Genomic DNA, 20,486 nt, shown 5'->3' with positions numbered 1-20,486 from the left:
TTTTTCCTCTGTATTAATATTAACTAGGATATTTATGTGTAAACAGAAGCATTATCCTTTATACTCATGAGTTAGTATTAGACTTAGTGGGGGAAAATATGGGAAATGGATCTTTTTTCAATGTGTGTGTATGTGTAAAATTGTTTTTAAAAATTTCAGGTTTTTCAATGCAATTGGGGAAAAAAATGTCCTTTGATTTATTATTTTTGCTTTCCTCTCCCCACTTGTTCCTTCCCCCTTTTCAGTCACAAAATGCAAAAAGCTGGGGGCGAAAGGAAAAGAGAGAAGGAAAACAAACAAAGAGGAGGAAATAGAAATAAACACATTTTCAAAACTGAAAAATTTTCATGAAAAATGTTGAATAAATGACAAATTACTGGTTTTTGAAACCCGCAAAATGAGAATGCCTTTGGAAATGTTTTTAATTGCAAAAATATTTCCATATTCTAGTTATTACACTATTCTAATCTTCTCTTGTGTTCCTCCTGTCTAATCTATCCAGACCAGCAACATGTCTGTGTAAATGGGCTTAGCATTGGAGTTCCATAGGGAACAGAATTCTAAACCCCCATCAGGTCATGTATCACTAGCAGTGCTGCTCATTGGCCACTACCTATGTTTTGGTTTCCTATAGTCATCACAGCACCTGTGCACCTGTAAGAAGGGTCTTACTGAGCTCTCCCCTGACATCTAGTGGTGAGCTGGGGGAGAAGGACTTCAGGAACAAACTGTATCTGCATAAACACACCTACTCTGCTCTGGTGCGCAGCATGATAAAGCTGCTTTGCCAAAGTGGTCAATTTTGGCTGGGGTTGGGTTACAAATCATCTTGATATTGAGTGCAGGGGTAATAAAATGTTATCTTTATTATATTAGTCAAGGGCAGCAGACCTGTACTTAGCCTGCCCTGATTGAGGAGGGGGGTCACCCTAAACTGAACCTCACTCCCTGGGGTGGGGGATAGGTATGCTAAATCCCCATGAAGGGGAGAGAGGCATCTTAATGTGGGGGTGTAGGCTCTCTTTAAGGAGTTATAGATACCATTTGATTATCTTCTCTTTAAGGACAGAGTTGATTAGACTCAATTGAATGTTCTTGTTTTGTTCAGTAATCATTAGAGTGAAATCATTCATAACTAGCTGCTGAACCTTAAACCTGGTGTGCAGTGAAAGGCTCTACAGCCTGTATTGGCAGTGAGGTTTCCTACTACCTGCTAAAATCACTGAGAGCTGGATTAAGTGGTGGAACCTCAGAACATGTCACAGCAGAGAGACACTGGTAGCAGAGCAATGGAGGCAACAGTAGCAGAGTGAAAAACATCAATTGTGACTCAGCTGCAGCAACTGAGGCATTGTTTGATGCCTTACCCTCTTCGCCCAGGATGGGAGGTGAACTCATGAGAACATATCTCTGAACTCTGGGTCCTCATTGACCAAGGACAGCAACTGTGAGTGGGATGCAGTGGAGGGAGAGGGGAGTGGTGTGTTAAAGGAACATTTGTTTGTCAGACTTTCACACTGCAAGGTGAGAACCTGAGGCAAAGGACACTGCCCAACATATTCTGTGGTAGGTGTTTGCTCATGGGCATATGCTTTTTAATTGTGGTTGTGTGTTTTCCAAAATTAATGCTGGGTTCCTTTTCCCTTTTTATTACAAGTTTTCTTTGCTATACACAGACTCACTCCTTGTGAGAGAGAAAGTATAGTCTCTTTGAGGCTCCCAGGGTGGTGGTTAATTTTCCCAAATTACTGGGTGGGGACTTGAGCGGGTTCTGTTTTGTATGGTTAATAGGAACCCCTAGATATTGAAGCCAGCCATTGTCACTGCCACCTACACCTTGCAGAAGAGTTACACACCCTACATGGGGGTTTATAGTCTGTTAATGAATGCAGCCACAGATCTAGTAGCCACACCTTTGACTGTGCCCCAGAAAACCACTACCCAGCCTCTGAACCAGGGGTTGGCAACCAAAGGTGGCACGCAAGCTGATTTACCGTGGCACGCTGCTGCCAGCCTGGAGTCCCTGCTGCTGGCCCCGCTCATCCCACTGCCAGCCTGGATGGATGGAATCCCGGGCTCCAGTGGCTGAGCGGGGCTGATGGCCGGGACCCCAGACTGGCAGCTCAGCCTGGTGCTGGCCTGGATGGACAGAAACCCGGGCTGGCAGCGGGCTGAGCAGGGCCAGCAGCCGGAATCCCGGCTGGCAGGGGCCAGCAGACAGAACCCCAGACCGCTCAGCCTGGGGTCCCGGCCACCGGCCCACACCGACCACTGTCGGCCTGGATGGATGGAACCCTAGGCTGGCAGCCGGGACCCTGGCTGGCAGGGCCTGAGGAACGGACCCCAGACCGGAAGCAAGCCGGGGTCCCAGCTGCTGGCCCCGCTCAGCCCGCTGCCAGTCTGGGGTCCCATCCGCCGGCCCCTGTAAATGTAAAATGTATTACTGGCACACACAACCTTAAATTACAGCGAATAAATGAAGACTTGGCACACCACTTCTGAAAGGTTGCCGACCCCTGCTCTAAACCAAGGTGAAGTATGGTCTGATTCCAGTAATGACCTGGGACAGGCAATCTGGGTTGCATTACGAGCTCTGCCAGAGACTCCATTTGTCACCCTGCGCCTGATTTTTCCAAAGTTCTGAGCACCCACCATTCCCACAGCCTTAAGTGCTTAGTGCCTTTTGAAAAGTACCTGTTTAAGCTCTCTGTGCCTCAGCTCACCAGTTGAAAACAGGAAACTTTTCTACCTCATAGGGCTGTCATGAGGGTAAATTCAACATCTGAATAGGAGTCGTATGTACACTGATGACACCCGTAGGAAAACTCATAAAGAAAATAATTTTTAAAAATAAAGCAGGAGTTGACTTGGCTTGGGAATGGCAGCTCAACAAGCTGGTGCTATTTCCCTGTTGGCAGCACCTAGTGCTCCAGAATCATAGCTTTCATTAAAGGAATTAAGTCTCTAGCCCTCGTGCTTGTAAAGATAATTTTCAATTGGTGGTAAAATAGTCCAGTTGGTAAAATATTTCACTTTTGGAGTATGGTGGTGAGGCTGCCAGGTCTTTAGCCAGATTGTAAGCACTCCAGGGCAAGGACCTTCTATTTGTTGTGTGCTTATACAGCACCTACCATAGTGGAGCCTTGATTCCTGGTTGGAGCCTCTAGGCCGTACTGCAATAGCAGTAACAGCAGGTCTGACAGCCTGATAGGGAGAGTTTTAAAGCCAGCCCTTTTAAAAATGAAAGTATTTTTCTCTTAAAATTGAGTGGGTTTTCCCCCCCTTGCTCTTTTTAAGATATAGTCATGTGTTTGCTCTTCTAAGGAAGGAAGTGCCAGATTCGCTGAAACTCACATAGGAAGACAGATAGACATTCCATGCTTCTGTGCCATCTTAGCCCTCTGTCTGACCCAAGACTGGTGGGCTTTCCCTAAAGAGATGGCAGATGGTGATACTGCAACCATGCTCCCTTGTTTTTTCCACCAGAAGGAGCAGCTTTAGATTTTTGTCTGGGACTCCATAGGAGCCTGCTGGTAAAGCCTGTTGTGGTTTTGTGCTCAATCTACACCCTCCAAGCAGTTCTGTCAATGCCCCCTTCCCTTCTAGTGCTGCCCATCTTTTAGGCTACACTTTTCATCTGTGGACTTCTAGGGAGAGTGAAGATTAGGGTCATTTTCCACTGCAATCTCTCCATGGCAGACTTTCTGATTGTGGGGCCCTCTTTCAGGTTGCCAGCATCAAGCTGTGCCATTGCTAACCACAATTTGTCCTTGACTACACTTTGAGCTAGATCATGGCCAATACCAGTGAAGCTAGCCAATTGCTGACAGTGGCCTACTGAAATGCTGCTATTTCCTTTATCTAACTTGGCACTTTTCTGAATAATCTATTATCACTCTACCACGGATGCAGACTCCCCTGCAATAGCAACACTGGGAACGCTTTTGTAGACTGGACATTGGTGTTTGTACCACTGTCTCCAATCCTGCTCAGTACAGGTCAATGTGATTCAGCGGTAAAAATATGGATGGTCTCCCATGGTCACAGCTGCACTGGTGCTAGTGCAATGATCAGAAAGCTGAAGAAAATATTGCTAATATAGGCCTAGTTTTTCAGTTTAAAAAAAAAAGACATTTCTAGCAAGAATTGTATATAAACAAGTTTATGGTTCACCTGTTCTAAATTCTAGTACAAATGTGGTTATACAGTCTCAATGTGTTACTCAGAGCTGCTCATGAAAGTCTGGGTTACTTGAATTACAAAGTGTGTAATCTGACCTACAAGAGGAAATCTAGTATTTTAATACAAGAATCTCTCTTCAGTACATGATGTTCTGGAGGAAATGTGCAGTAAAAGTATGTACGTGCGTTAGCACTCATATATAGCTTGATCAACAGTCTTCAGTTCATTCTGGAAAATACATTATATTCAGCAATCTATAAATAAAAGTTTGCAGCTCAGTTGATGCAGTTTGTTGGTTGATTAGTAAAGTATCATAGGTGGAGCTCGTAGCACAATGTATTAAGATTGCCCAACACACACCATTACAAAAATTCTGTTTTCAATTGCTTATGTCTTTGCCAAACTTTAATTTTATGGCTCAAAATTTTCCATTCTGGGTGTCTGCCTCAGGCTGAATTTTATTTATTTACTAGTAGATGAAAACCCATGCTGTAGAATATGAGTAGTGATTGGTTGAGTTATCTCTGATATCACAATGGTCTACGAATCTTGGTGTGGCATAGATATATGCCCTACTGTAACTGTGCATCATATTGGTATGACTTGTAAAGTCAAAATGGTCAAGAACTTGAAAACTAGACATTAACAGATTGCAAAACCCAGTAACAAATCAACCTGGTGATCTTCTGAACAAATAGAGCTTTCAACCATGCTTGTAGCTGTTTCCAGGACTTCACACTGACTCAACAGACATTCTAGGCTTCGGAGTGACACAGACAGGTGACATTCCTGGAACCATATTATATAAAAAAAAATTGTCTAAAGTTTCAGCAAAAATGGCTCAAACAAAATTAGAGGGAAATATGTTTTGTCGGTGTTAGAAAAATTCTTCCAACCATTTCACTGAGAAACTCCAGCACTGCCTTTGGATCAGGGATTTGAAACTGGGCCTTTTGTTGTCCCTGTGAAATTAGCTCAAATTTCACTAAATTTTAAGCCTCTGAAAAAGCTTGGCTCTCACATGCTCAAGTGTGTTCGGAGTTTGGCAGCTACTTTTTCTGAAGATTTTTGTACTGGACATGCTGTCCCCTTCCCTTCCCCTCACCACTCCCAGTTCCTACATGTGACCAGACTGCACATGCACCATCCCCACTTGTGACTGAGTATGTTCTATCCAGCGGCTGAGCAGGACTTCCTTTGCAACTGCTTGTCCCAATAGCTGGAGGGGCCACTGTGGCACCAGGCACCAGACTGAGAGCAGGGAAACTCACTCTCTCCTCTGCTCTCAATGTCCCCCTCTTCTCCTGCTGGTGCCTCTGCATTGAAGAGAAGGAGGAAACAGCTGACTTGCATAACAAGGAGTAATGGTCTCAAGCTGCATGACAGAACAAGTTGCAGTGGGGGGGGGGGGTTAGGTTGGATATTAGGAAAATCTTTTTCACTAGGAGGGTAGGTTACCTAGGGAGGTGGTGGAATCTCCTTCCTTAGAGGTTTTTAAGGTGGGGCTTGACAAAGCCCTGGCTGGGATGATTTAGTTGGTGTTGGTCCTGCTTTGAGCAGGGGGTAGACTAGATGACCTCCTGAGGTCTCTTCCAACCCTGATATTCTATGATTCTATGCATGCAGAGGCTGAGAAATGTGGGAGAGGGACAGGGGAAGAGAGAGCTGCAGGTGCCAGAAGGGTGGGGGGAGCAAAGGGGGATGAGGACTGAAGGCTGTGTGGGTGGTTGAGAGGAGAAGGTGGGGCAGGAGCCAGGGATGAATGAGCAGTTGGAAAGGAACAGAGGGAGTGGGGAGAGGAGCTGGTGGAGGGTGAATAGGAACAGAGGGGGACAGAGACAAATTAGGAATACAGAGATAGAAAGGTTTATAGTCTTTAGAGCACACTCTCCTACAGAACCTGGAATTGAGCCTAGGAGTCCCTAGTGTGTACATTTGTCATGGAAGTTGGAAGGTGTGTAATGAAGGAGGCAGGAGATTGCAGGAAGAGGAAGAATTGTCTCATGGTTAAGGCAGTTGAAGGCTGCCCTGGAGAACTGGCTTTCATCCTTCCCTTCGCCAGAGTTTCTGTGTGATGCTGGACAAGTCACTTAAACCAAAATGTTCAAAATGACTATTAATGGTGGGTGCCATTTTCTGGATACCAAACATGAGACAATGGGGGTCAGATTTGCAGAAGTGCTGAGTGCTCCCAACAGCAGATTGCAGCTGTGCTTTGAACATACAAACTGCTATAAAATGCTAATTACAGTACTCTGGGAAAATAAGCCCTGGGTGTCTCAAATGGAGCACTGAAAATTAGTGGATACTTTTGGCCTTAATCTCCACCTGCCTCTGTCCCCTAGCTGTAAAATGAGGATAACAATACCCCCTATTCTCAGGTGTGAAGATTATTTCATTACTGTTTGTGAAGCACTCAGATACTATGGTGAAAGCACCATAGAAAAACCAATGAGGACACTGATAATTCTGTATTCAAAGCAGGTTTTGAATGCTGTGCCTGGGGCCACACATTGACTGAGGAGGACAAAAGAAATATTGAATAGCAGTTCACTTATGGATTGAGACAGTTAACTAACTGCCATTGGTACCTCTGGAAATCTGACCCCCTACAGCAGGGGTCGGCAACCTTTCAGAAGTGGTGTGCCGAGTCTTCATTTATTCACTCTAATTTAAGGTTTCGCGTGCCAGTAATACATTTTAACGTTTTAGAAGGTCTCTTTTTATAAGTCTATAATATATAACTAAACTATTGTATGTAAAGTTTTTAAAATGTTTAAGAAGCTTCATTTAAAATGAAATTAAAATGCAGAGCCCCCCGGACCAGTGGCCAGGACCTGGGCAGTGTGAGTGCCACTGAAAATCAGCTCACGTGCCGCCTTTGGCATGTGTGCCTTAGGTTGCCTACCCCTGCCCTACAGTCGCATCTGGACCTAAACATCCCCAGAGTAACTGAGCCTTTGATTTGACCTCTGATTCAAATGTTATTACCCTAGATGGTGACATAACTCTGTATCTGACAACTGTCAAAAGAGAGAAACTTTGAAATAAACTCCATGCTGGCTAGGACACCCTGTAGAGGATAGTATATTTTCTAACTCTCATGTTTTTCCTGAACATTACTGTTGCCCAGCATGCTCTTCTTATCTTCAGATTCTCAGTGTATACAGGTACTTGCTCACATTCTATCTTTTCCCTCAACAACAAGCTGAATGTTTCATAGAGTTTTAGTCACCATAAATATAGTCACTAGGTTATCTTCAACTTCCACCCAAGAAAGGATGGTCTTGTGGTTAAGGCATAGGACTGGATCTTGAGAACGTCTGTCAATTCCTGGCTCTGCCATGCACTTCCTGTGTGATCTTGGGCAAGATACTTAGAGTATGTCTATACTACCTGCCGGATCGGCGGGTAGTGTTCGATGTATCAGGGATTGATTTATTGCATCTCGTCTGGACGCAATAAATCGATCCACTAATCGATGCCTGTACTCCACCTCGGCAGGAGGAGTAAGCAGAGTCGACGGGGGAGCCACGGCACTCGACTTGCCGCCGTGAGGATGGCCATGTAAGTCAAACTAAGATACTTCGACTTCAGCTACGCGAATAGTTGCATATCTTAGTTCGAACCCCTCTGCTAGAGTAGCCCAGGCCTTAGAGTGAAATCCTAGCCCTATTGAAGTCAATAGCAAATTCCCATTGACTTCAGTACAGCCTGGCTCTCCCCTGTAGCCTCTCAGAGCCAGATTTTCAAAAGTATTTAATGATGCACATAGCTGTCTAGTGTGATTTTTATTTTTTATTTTTTTCCAAAAGCACCTAACTACCATTGGGAGTTAGGCATCCAACCTACTTAAGCCCTTTTGGAAACTCCACTATGCACCAATCTGCATCTTTAGGAGCCTAAATTCTTTTGAAAAATTGGTCCCCTGTGCCTCATCTCCATATCTGTAAATCAAAATAGTGATGAGGATAAACTTATTCATGCCTATGAGATGCTCAGATCTAACAGTGATAGCCATGTAAGCAACTGCAATTAACTAATATTATGGAGCTGAGCTGATTCTTCAATTTCTTGAGCTTACAATACATAAACAGAAGAGGGAGCTCTAAGACCAGCATGATTTTTCAATTAATAAACTCTATTGATGGACCAGATCTGGAAAAATGGAATACTTGGATAAACAAAGGCAAACAGAACAAAAAAAAATCTTGTGTCAGCCAATACTCTTTCAGGTTTATGTACTGTTCACCTAGCATCAGTTTGCTATAAATGAAAACAAATCACACAGAGGGAAGTAGGGTCATATTGGTCAATGCACTCTCTGGTTTATCAATGTATCACAATTTCAGAAATACTTAATTTTAATATTTTTAGTAGTATATTAAGATTCTCTATTACCTTGCAGTGAAATTGATGCAACATTGTAAAATGGATGCAAATGTTGCCAGATCGGAATGGCTTTGTTTCACACTATCTTTGCACAGGTGTCAATAACTACCAAAGGGGTAAGACAGTGGAGAATAAAGGTCCAGGAACAGATGGGACAGGTCAGAATGAAAGAATAGGAATTGGAGAGCATTCAGTAGAACCTTAAACTCATTGAATACTGAAACTTAGTTTACAAGTAAGAGAATTTCCCTCCCTTAGTTCTTCTGTTACCATAACTTTGACGTGTACGTGGGCCTGTACAAGTTGCTTCTCTTTTTACATTTTTAACTTAATTTGTAAATCATGCACCGGCAAAGGTTATTTCCTCCCCATGACTTTTGGATAGGTATCACTGAACTGGTTATTGTGGTTTGATTACTTGATTAGACTCCTAGCTAATTTGGGTCACAGGTGAGTATTTATCAATTCTATATAACACTTCTATGAATCCATTTGGTCTTCATAAAAATTGGCTGTAATGAACTGTTCCTGCGATAGGACATACACATCCCACACCAAACAGGTTAAAAGACTGGGACCAAGGAGGGAAAAATCTATCTAAAACAACAAATTACCCAAACTACAAATGTTGGAGGGAAGCCCTTCTAGCTGTAGATGGCTATAAAAAGGAAATAAAAATTAGTCTAATTTATGTCAGAGTATTTTTCTAAAAGGGATGCATACTACTTCACAGGACTTGAAGCAGGAAGAAGGTTTGGGTTATCTAGGAAAATCAAAGGCTGCTACTTCAAGCATGGAAGAACTAAAAAGAATCCAATGCAGCTGAAACACTTTATTCTTTGTCTTGATGTTTAGATTCTTAGCCCTACTTTTCCCTGTACAAGCCAAAGTCTGACTGACTGTTCACTCCCATGATGATCTGGGACTACTTGAAGGACCATCCTGAAGCAAGAGACGGACCAGTGATACCAGACACCTCTGTGTTCTTGGGGAACCAGGGTGCAGTATCCAGTCCGACTCATGAAAGACACACGCACACACGCACACACACACACACACACACACACACACACACACACACACAGCCTCTGCTTAAACCAAAACCCATCAGAGGAAAAAACTTGCAGAGAGCAGTGAAGGGCATTGGGAGACACACCTAGACCCCTCCTGACAAGGGTGACAAGATTAACACATCTCCATTAGCATACAGAATGGAGAGCAGAGACAACTCCCCTAGCCTCATCTGCATGAAAGATGGGACAGGAAGACATCTCAAATCGCATACAGAATGGAGAACCAAGAACCACGCTGAATTCTGGGACCAGAAAAAGCAGGGAAGCACTGCATCATGGGAATCTCTGCTCCAGATGCTAATGAACCTACGCCTGCACACACCCAGCTCAGCAGTTACCAGACCAATTCTAGTAATGAATCCTTAATTGATATCCAAATAGTGAAGCCGCCTAGTTGCATTGTGAGCTCCCTGGAAGAAAACACCACCCATAGCCAAGAGTGATCAGCTCCTTTTGTCTAGTCTAAAGAAAACCCTTGAGTTATCAGCCTTACCTATAAACAAATCTATTGTTCTCCCTTGAACAATTGTATTTTCTCTACAAAAATCCTTACTCACCCTCCAGTCAGGGTTCTGATGCTTAGATCCAAACTCTGCATCAGTTCCACTAGGACTCCATACTCTCCTTACTGATCGTGCTGGGGACTCTGCCTGCCTCCTGCCCTTAGGACCCTCAACTACCATCATCATCTGGGAACCCCGACCAGTTCAAGCTTCAGGGAGTGGTGAGATCCCCTTCTCTCTCTCTCTCTCCCTGTCTACCTTAGGTATTAACCTTTAATAATGTATGTTATGTTGGTTTAGCCCTCCTTGTGTAGTTATCACCAGTATTCAATAAATAACTTGTATGGTTAAGCTGGTTGCTTCTCTCTCTCTTGCTGAACCTTACTCTTTTGTGTTTTTAGCTTCCCCCATTTACTCTGCAGCAACGCTTCTTTTACCTAAGCTAAAGATCCCTGCAGTACCCAAAATACTGTGGGGTTTGCTCATCAAGTAGGTTACTGCTAGTACAATTGTGTTGTGAAGGTGGGAATAGGGACGGGCTGAATCTGGGACACATAAGGGTAACAGCTTGAAAGTGCTGCTTGACCCAGTACATGGAGCCCAGGGGCATATAAGGAGAGTCAGCTTGACGGTGCAGATTGACCCGGTCCGCTCAGACTTGCTCTGTTAATGTATGTGTGGGTGGGTGTGTGTGTGTGTTCATCCGGTTCTTGGGCTGGAGAAACCCAGCCCTAGGGAACCTAGGTCCTGCAGGATAGCTCCATTGGGAGGGGACTTGTAGAAGGGAGAAGTAGAGCTCCATATCAACACACAACGTGACACAAACAGTACATTGACAGAATTACAGAATCCCCTTCCCCAGAAAAGTAACCCGAATAAATGAGCATACCCCAAAGTAAGGGGCAAATCTGGTAACACCAACTTGTTTACTGTTGTAGCAATAGAGTGTGCTCCTGGCATATTCCTGGACCATGTTTCATAAACCTGCTGGATTAAATAATGTCTGATGGTATAAGAGAGACACGTATTGTTGTTGTTTTTCTGTGTTGGAGATGCTTGAATGAGTAAAGCAGTGGTTCTCAACCTATGGCATGTGGGCTGTCTCTGGCCCAATCAGCACAAAGCTGTGGCCTATATGACATCCTCAGGGCCAGACAGGCAGTACCGGGTTTACAAGTGCCAGTCCCACATTTGGAAGGGGCCCATAATAACTACTTGGAGGCCTACAAAGGGTTAATCCAGCCCTGGCCACAGCCAAGCAATGTGATGCAAGGTGTGCTAGGAGTTGTAGTTCATGCATCACTGCCTTCCACCAGGGCCCTTGGACCTGCACCGCCAGCTGCACTACTAGTCCCAGAATGCCCCATATCAGGCTGTGAGCTGCCCCAGTTGAAGTGGGTAGCAGTGGAGTGGACGAAAAAAAAAGGGAAATGGTGCAAGGAGAGGGTTCCCACCATGCTGCCCTCCCCATGGGGCACAGGGTAGGGGCTCCTGGCTTGTGCCCCTCTGCTCCCGAGTCTCCCCTCCTCTCCTGGGGCAGCAGCAGTGCTGTGACTCCCGATGTGCGGCCTCCCGGCGACCCTGATGCCTGGCTGCGGGCTCCTGGGCACCATGCTGGCCCTGTAGCTTTGCGCCGGGGTGGGTGGGTGGGGGTGTGTGTGTGTATGTGTGTCCCCGTCCCCGTCCCCTCAGCTGCCATCGGGGACAGCACAGGGGAGGCTGGTTGTCTGTAGGCCTCAGGGCCAGGGCAGGACAAGTGATGACAATGGGGCTGGCTGCCACCCCCACCGCCAGTGGGAATGCCCAGAAACTAACTAACTATCTCTCTCACACACACACACACACACACAGAAGGGATAGAGCGCGGTTTGGGGAGAAGGGGCAGTTGTGGGGCAAGTCCAGGTGCAACAGGGGAGCTAGCGGTGACTCTGTGGTGGGGGAAGAGGTAGGAGAAGCTGGGTGGGGTGGGAGTTATGTGGGGGCAGGAGGGCAGAGGGAAGGAGGGGAGTCTGGGTAGAAGGGGGGGATTGGCTCTGTCGGGGGGGCAGTAGACGAGACGGGAGGGAGGTGACAGCCCTGGGGTGAAAATGGAGGGTGGGCAATAGCAGGGCAATTGAGGAGAGCCTTTATGTGAAGGTGGGGGGATGGGTCTGAGGCTGGATTGTAGTGGTAAGGTGTGTGTGCATGTGTGTCTCAGTGGCCCTTTCTCCCTGCAAAAGACAGGCATCAACAATTTTCCTCCCCACACTTCACCCCAGTAACTTTTCGGTTTCACTTGAAGTCATGAGCAGTGGTGAGGCAAAGGGAGAAATAGGCTAAAGAAACTAATTTAAAAAAAAAAAGATTTTTAAACATGTAGAAAAGTAGAAAATCCAGCTTTCAAAAAATGTATTTACAAACCATAACTTTGGGTGGAGGAGGAGGTGGTGGGGAGATGCAGGTGCAACTCCACTGATTGCCACATCTGGGCTTAACATGGCCCATAAATGTGCCAGTTAGGCAGTTGTGTTCAGGTCCTCAAGCACATGCCCCAAGTACAGGTCCTGAGTGTTTAAACAAAAAAGACAAAACTAACAACCCCTTCCCACACAAGTAAACCAAATTCAAGAGTATTCTGACTATATTGGTGCTAGCCCAGTTTGTTCTCTATGGGCTAAGTGAAGGTCTCAGTCAAGTGTGGCTTCAAATATCTTATTTTGTTTTTGAATAAATATTTTCATCCCCATCCCAGCAGTACCAGGTTTACTATGGCACCAAAGGTGCTATTGCACCGGGCCTACACTAGGAAGGGGCTCATAATGACTACATGGGGGCCCACAAATATCATAGAATCATAGAATCATAGAATTCAAGATCAGAAGGGACCATTATGATCATCTAGTCTGACCTCCTGCAAGATGCAGGCCCATACCATATCCACCACCTCCTCCTTAGCAAGTGCCCCCTGCCCCCTGCGAGGCGAAAAAAAAAAAACCTCCAGGGCCATCTTCTTCCCTGGAGGAAGGAGAATCCAATTCCAAATATGGCAGCTGGCCTGAACTCTGAGCAGCATGCAAAGCCAAAGCCAAAATCATACCAGGCACATATACAGCCTATTGATACCATAATTGACCCTGACCGTGCATCCCCATCATAATCCCATAATATAATCTCCACTAAATTAATCTCGTTAATCTTAAAGTCGTCCTCCTGTTTCCACGCCCTGTTGTTCTCCCGTGTTCCTATGTTCCACTCTGCACTCCCCTGATGGTTACCTCAAATTTCCCTTCTTTCCTGACTGACTTTCTGACTGACAGTTTATATCCCACATTAGCAGCACTGAGCTGAAATAATCTCTCTCCTTTCTTCCTTTTCTATCCCCCTGATATTTTTCATATCTAATATCTTCTCCTCATGTAATCATCTCCTCTCAACCTTTCTTTTCCTCTCTCCTCAAGTCTTCTTTTCTTCAATTCCTTCTTCTATTCTCCTTCCATTCCTTTCTTACCTCTTCTCTAGTCCTCTTCTTTTTTGCTTATCTCTAGTTTAATGGGAGAAACACAAACATCAAAATGACCAAAACTGCCTTCATAACTGCAAATAACGTCTCACAGCATACCTAATCCCTACTAGAAAGCACCTCCTAAACCCTACCAAGAATACCTTTAGCTTTTTATTTTATTTGCCTACTCCCTACCATACATTGCTCATGCATTAGGACTCATCTCCTCCTCCTCCCTTCTCCTCCTCCCCTTCTCCTCCCGCCCCAGCTTACTTCTAACTAAGACATCCTTAATTTTAAAACTAACACTTTACACTTCTCACCCTAAATTATCAATCTACTACTCCTAATCTCCTGGTACAACATCATCCCCTCCTCCTCCTCCTATCCTTCCCCATCCTCATTACCCCCTCCTTGGTGTCTCTCCCCAAACACTTTCAGCCCACTCCATCTCTTGTCCCAGGCCCTCCTACTCTAGATTGAATAAAATAAAATGAATAAATTGAATAAAATTGACCCATAACCGGACACCCCCTCCACGACCCCTACCCTCCCCTCCACCCTACCCTCACTCCCCTCCCCCACCCTCCTCTTTCCCCTCTTCTTCAGCACCTTTATTTTTCTCTTTTTTTCAAAATCTCCATTTTTCCTTATTTAACCCGTATCATTAATGTTTATGAAAATCCAGATAACTGAAATCCAGATAAATCCCAATCTTCCAAAAAAGGTTTTAATCTCAAATCTAAATCTTACATTCTGTCAAGATCTATTGGCATCTGGTTTCTGTCTTCTTTTCGTATTTGCATGCTCTCCATTCTCCTCTCTGCCATCTTTCTCAGTTATGCTCCTCTTTTTCTATTTTTTTCATGACTTTTTCTATCTTTTATAATTTTACATGACTTTGCATATAGAATATAGGAGGTCAATTCTTTTCCCTTTGAATATATTATACAATCTCGAATAGGAATTATTATCAATCCCGAATATAATCCCTTCTCGATTATTATCCCAATTTGATTAATATTCTATTGTATATCCTCTCTATCTAATTCTTAGCTACCGTAATTAATATGTTACTTCACGCTTCCTCTTTCCTCCCTCGTTCCATCCCCATAGCTACATCATTCCTCTCTATTCCTTAGCCCTCCATCTCATTCCCCCTCATCCCTATCATTATCACCTTTCTATTATTTCTCCTTAACCCATTTAAAGTTTTAAAAAAGTATCTTTTCTTTTTTTTTGTTTTCTTTCCCTTTATCTATTCCATTTAAATTTTTTTTTTTTTATCCTTCCCATTTCTTTGCTTTTAGTTTCTTTCTTTTCGCTAAAAAACCTTTTTCTATTCTTTTTAAAACCGCCATCTCTTGCTATCTCCACTCCTCGCTACCCCTGCTTGCTCATCTCGGCTTCTTCGGTCTAAAACTACTACAGCTGCAGCCTCCTTCAGCCCTCGGAAGCCCTTGATAATGCCCCCTCTTCTAACTATCCGCTTTACCCCAGCTTCAAGTAGATCAGAAATAGTCGCCTATTCTATTTAAAAATTAGTAGTCATAGTCCTAGATTTTTAGGCCTTTATTGATTCCCATTTAATTCTTAGCAGAATTAAATCATTTCATTATCCTCAAATATGTTTGGTGCCAGGCCCACAAAAGGTTAATCCAGCCCTGCAGACAGGTAGTGTGTATATATATTGTGTGAATGCAGCCCACGTAACATACACAGAGTTGCGTATGCAGCCACAATGGTAAATAGGTTGAGAACTACTGAAGTAAAGTGTTTATCTCTGGCCTGGTGCATTGCTTGTCTGGGGCCTTGGGCAGTAAACTGAGACGCTCTCAGGAAATTTGATTTAAATTGTCTAATGACTATGTCTACACTTAAAATGCTACAGTGGCACTTTAGCACTTCAGTGTAGACACTACCTATGCTGATAGGAGGGGTTTTCCTGTCACTGTTGTTAATCCACCTTAATTCCTGAGAGGTGGTAGCTAGGTTGATGGAAGAGTTCTTTCCACTGTCTATACCAGGGGTTAGATTGGCTTAACTACCACATTCAGGGGTGTGGATAGTTGGTTCAGCCTAACTTTTTAGTGTAGACCTGACCCACACTTAACTGCATTTCAAATTCACCAGTTTAGGTCATTATCATGAAGAAACATGCAAACACTCAGGGCTTGGCTACACTTGCAAATTTGCAGCGCTGCAGCAGGGTGTGAAAACACACCCTCTGCAGCGCTGCACGCGCGGCGCGCCGCGCCCAGTGTGTGTCAGCCCCCGCCAGAGCGCGCCTGCGCTGTCCTGTCTGTCTTCCCCGAGGAGGAGACGGGACGGGGAGGAGAGTTTGAGTTTTTTCCCAGCGCTGGGCTTTGACTACACTTAGCGGCTGCGCGCTGCAGCTGCAGCGCGCTGAGGCTGAAATGTAGCCAGCTCAGTGGCAGAGGCATCTAAGTGTTAGAGAAAAGCTACATTTTCAGTGCTGATAACCTTACAAAATAAAGGATCTACTCCCATGTAAATCATAAGACATTTTGCCATTGACTTCAGTAGAAACAGGATAAGGCCCTTTATGCAAAGTCAGTGACCATCTTCTTATTACAAGATCGGGTTGTCTTCCAACTGCCAATACTAAACTTGTCAGCAGCCTCTCATAGTGACAATTATGGTGTCTTTCTGGAAAGCCTGGAGTGTCATGTGTGGTGGCACAGTGTAACCCTTGTGGGACTTTATTTTTCCTATGCCGTGTACTCTGTTTTACTTAGGTACAGTTTGTTCAACTACTCTAAGGTTTCATGGGTGGTGTCCCAGGTTTCTGGTCCAGGGTGCCATGCTCCACAATATTGCTGTATTTCTATTACATTAAGCCAGTTTGATTTCTTTACTTCTCTTAGATCCATGGCACCCAGATCTATTTTTGGAAAACTGACAATGTTCATTTTTAGTATATAGAATTTCTTTGACATACCACTAATATTTAATCAGAAAAAAGGTGAAAATGTCTTGTCCATAAATGTTACTCAGTAGCTTTAATACTGCCCCTTCATGGTTTTATGTTCCTTTGATTTCTATAGTAGCAAGATGTTGAGGGCTGTGCAGAAATATAAATTCATTCCTAAAAGTCTTTTAGGCTTTCACCATCACAGTGAGGTTTTTTGGTAGATACTGAGAGGGATGGATACCTTGTCGCAAAACTAAAGACAAGGTAAGGAAACTGTTTCTGTGCTTGTTTCATTTAAATTCAGATAGTTAAAAGCAGCATTTTTCTTCTGCATACTAAACTTTCAAAGCTGTATAAGTCAATGTTCAGTTGTAAACTTCTGAAAGAACAACCATAACATTTTGTTCAGAGTTATGAACATTTCAGAGTTATGAACAACCTCCATTCCTGAGGTGTACGTAACTCTGAGGTTCTACTGTATAGTCAAATAGTTGTTACAACTTTTGGATTACAAAACAATTTTTACAACATTTGATACTATATATTTAAGCCAAAAACTCTTATGTCTGGGGCCAAATTCATCCCTGATATAACTCCATTACTAATTTTAATCTGGGATGATTTTAGATCTTGGAATCCATTATCAATCTAGATTATTTTACTGTCACAATTGTAGTGGGTAAACAAAAGTTTCTCTGAAATGTTCCTATTCTGAACGTTATGTTCCTTCCTTGATGGATATCAGACTAGAACATTTTTTACCTGGCAATGATGAAAAATAAAAGGTAAACAGCAATGCACTCTCTCCCCTGTATACCATATACTTGGCACACATCCAGGTATTTTCATTGCAAATTGGATTATTCCACTTATTCTCTGTTTAGAATTCCTTTTTAAATGAGATACAGATCAGTGTCACTGTACATACTATTTTAGTACCAGAGACAGCATTCACACTGAACAAGAAATCAAATATATGCTTTATGGCAGAAAATTCAAACTGCATTCATCAGAGTCTCTGCTAATGGTTTTGGCAAAACCAGCTATTTCCTCCTCAATCTCTACATTCTGTGTCATTGAATAAACTTTAGAGGGAGCCAATCTTTTTGAAGTTTTAAAGTCACTGGGGACTCCCAATGACGTTAATACACTTGGAATGTTACTCAACCAGTTATACCAAATGGAACTGTTTACTTCAGCCCTGGAGGCAGCGGCTGCTTTCAAAAAAGAAAAATCTTTTAAAACCACTGCAGCAAGAGTCATTTACACTTGGGTATGCTCTTGAGGATACTAAATTGAATATATAAATGAAAAATCAAGAGTGCAGGAAAATGATATGGGGTGAGGGTATATTGAAGAAGAATTAAAGCCCATCAAAATATCAGACTATCAAGAATTCCATCTTGCTGAATTCTCCTTTAAAAAACACACTGTGAAGTAAATTTATATTACAAATGCTCTACCTGGAAAAAAATGATTGAACCCACCAGCCCAGTGCAAAGCCAGAGGCAAACAAGTCACTTATGTTTCGTTAGCAGAGGGAGACACTTGTCTACAGTACTAAGTCGACATAAGGCACCTTCAATCTAAACTACAGAGGTGTACACACTACAATGCTCCTCCCGTCTCTGTAACTTGCCTGCTATGCCAATGTAATAAAACCACCTTGGTGAGAGACATGGCGCTTAGGTCAATGCAGTGCCAGTGTAGACATTGAATTGCTTACGTTAACTAAGTGGCTTCCAGGCGGTGTCCCACAATGCCCACCGTGACCACTCTGGTCACCGTTTTGAATTTCACTGCCCTGCAGCAAGTTACATAGGTATGTGCTCCTTCCCTTTTAAAGCCCCAGGAAGTTTTGAAATTGTTCTTCCTGTTTGCTCAGCATGGAGAGCTAACATAACTACTGCCCAGTTAACTGTGCCAGTTCCACGCAGCAAACGTGCTCCTGTCTGAAGTGCACCAGAGGTGGGTGGATCTCCTGGGTCTATGGGGAGAGGAGACTGTGCAGATACAGCTCTGTTCCAGCAGCAGGAACTTTGACATCTGCGGGGGCATGGTGGAGAAGGGCTACAACAGGGACACACAGCAGTGCTGTGTAAAAACAAGGAGCTGCAGCAGGTGTACCAGAAGGCAAGAGAGGCAAGTAGTCACTCTGGTGCAGAGCCGCAGACATGCCACTTCTACAAGGAGCTCCATGCCATCCTCGGCAACAGCCCCACCTCCACTGTTAAGTGCCCCGTGGATACTTGGGGCAAGATGGAGTGTCAGGGCACCGGACTGAATCCTGAGGATGATGTGCTGGATGAAGAAGTATAGGAGAAGGCACATGGGGGACAGGCAACAGGGAGATCCAGTGGCATGGTGAGCTAGGACCTCTTTTTTGACTCCTGAGCTTCTAACCACTCCCAGCAGTTCAGTTGTGCTGAGCCTGATGCAGAAGACGGAACCTCTGGTAAGTACTCATTTTGCTTCAATACTGCATGGACATATCTGCTCATGTATTACTTTATTAATCAGGCTAGAAAAGGTAGTGAAATAACTAATACAGGTACAGTTGCTATCTGCTCTTTATTCCTCTGTACAGCTAGGCACAGGGGACACATCAGGATGTCCCATGAATCCTCCATAGAGATCTCTAGGAAACTTTCCTAGGGGTAATCTTTAATCCTCTGCCAAAGGTTTCTTGGGAGGAGTGCCTTGTTTCTTCCCCTGCAGTAGGACTTTCCCATGCCAGCAATATGTTCAGCAGGCACCATTCAGGCGAGCAGCATACAGACCTGGTCTGCAGCCAGACACAGGCAAGAGCTGCTCCCTTGCAGTCTCAGTTACCCATGCAGTAAGATATCAGCTACAGTCACTCCCACCTGTGGAAAATGGTGCCAGTATTCAGTACAATAGTCCTATCCACTTGTACTGATACACCAGGGCTACTCCCTCTTATTGTCCCATCTTCCCCCTTCCACTGCGGGCTGTACTCACTGGGGCTACCACCCTGCTCTGTCTCCCAAGGGAAAGTGAAAAAGTTGTGCTTGTAATTTGGCTCAAGGAGTGTAAGTGCCCTGACAATGGAACCTCTGTCCATTGTTTCTTTAGCAGCTGCAGATGTGGCCTGGAGGATCTCATCCGGAACACTGGTGGAGCAGCTCACCCAAATAAGGAGGACAAAGAAGAGGAATAAAGAAGACATGTTCCTGGAGATGCTGCAAGCCTCTGGCGCATCAGATTGCGAGCAGAGAGCTTGGAGGGTAGCAATCAATGACAAAATGCAGAGGGATAGCGAGGACAGGAAAAACAGGCAGCAGGAGATAATGCTGCTCAGGAAGCAAACAGACATGCTGCAGTCTCTGATTCAACTTCAGGCTGAACACATCCATGCTTCCCTCCCCTAACAGCCTACTGCATTCTAGGACCTCCCTACACTCCACCCCACCACACACACACATACACGTTCCTTGTATCTTCCAGGGCTGCAGCAGTACCCCAGCCACTTCACCACCTGGGAGATTAAATATATTGACAGCCCCACATACACCCAGATGTGAGAGCCTTGTTGTTTGTGCTTGTGAATTCCCTGTTTCTTCCCCTTTAGAGATACTTTATCACGTATGAATTAAGTTTACCTCAGCATTATGCAAGTATGTTTGCATGGCTGTGGAATAAATATCTATTTATTCTCCAAAATATGGTGACTGATATCATTCACAGACATGCACCATGTGCAGCTGACCGTGAATACCAACATCAATCTTGACTTGGTTCTTTCCATGGCATGCAGCAAAGTGCGCTGTGTTTATAACACTCTTCACAATAGTGGAGAGCAACCCAGGATCCATGCTTGTTGACAGAGATGGCAGAAGTGCAGGTTACGGGGGCTATTGAAAAGTGGCACAAAATGTATTAGGATGCTCATTGAATGA

General features: G+C 44.2%; 1 long non-coding RNA gene across 1 annotated transcript; it reads left to right on the top strand.

The window, feature by feature from the left end:
• Positions 1–1,165: 1,165 nt before the first annotated feature.
• Positions 1,166–20,146, top strand: LOC120402039. Its single transcript, XR_005596924.1, has 3 exons — positions 1,166–1,447; positions 7,687–7,749; positions 19,663–20,146. It is a non-coding gene; the product is annotated as an uncharacterized LOC120402039 (long non-coding RNA).
• The last annotated feature ends 340 nt before the right edge of the window (positions 20,147–20,486 follow it).

Source organism: Mauremys reevesii, linkage group 3 (assembly GCF_016161935.1).
Source record: "Mauremys reevesii isolate NIE-2019 linkage group 3, ASM1616193v1, whole genome shotgun sequence".
Taxonomy (NCBI): domain Eukaryota; kingdom Metazoa; phylum Chordata; order Testudines; family Geoemydidae; genus Mauremys; species Mauremys reevesii.
Note: the sequence above shows the minus strand (reverse complement) of the source record. Positions and strands in the feature narration are given on the sequence as shown.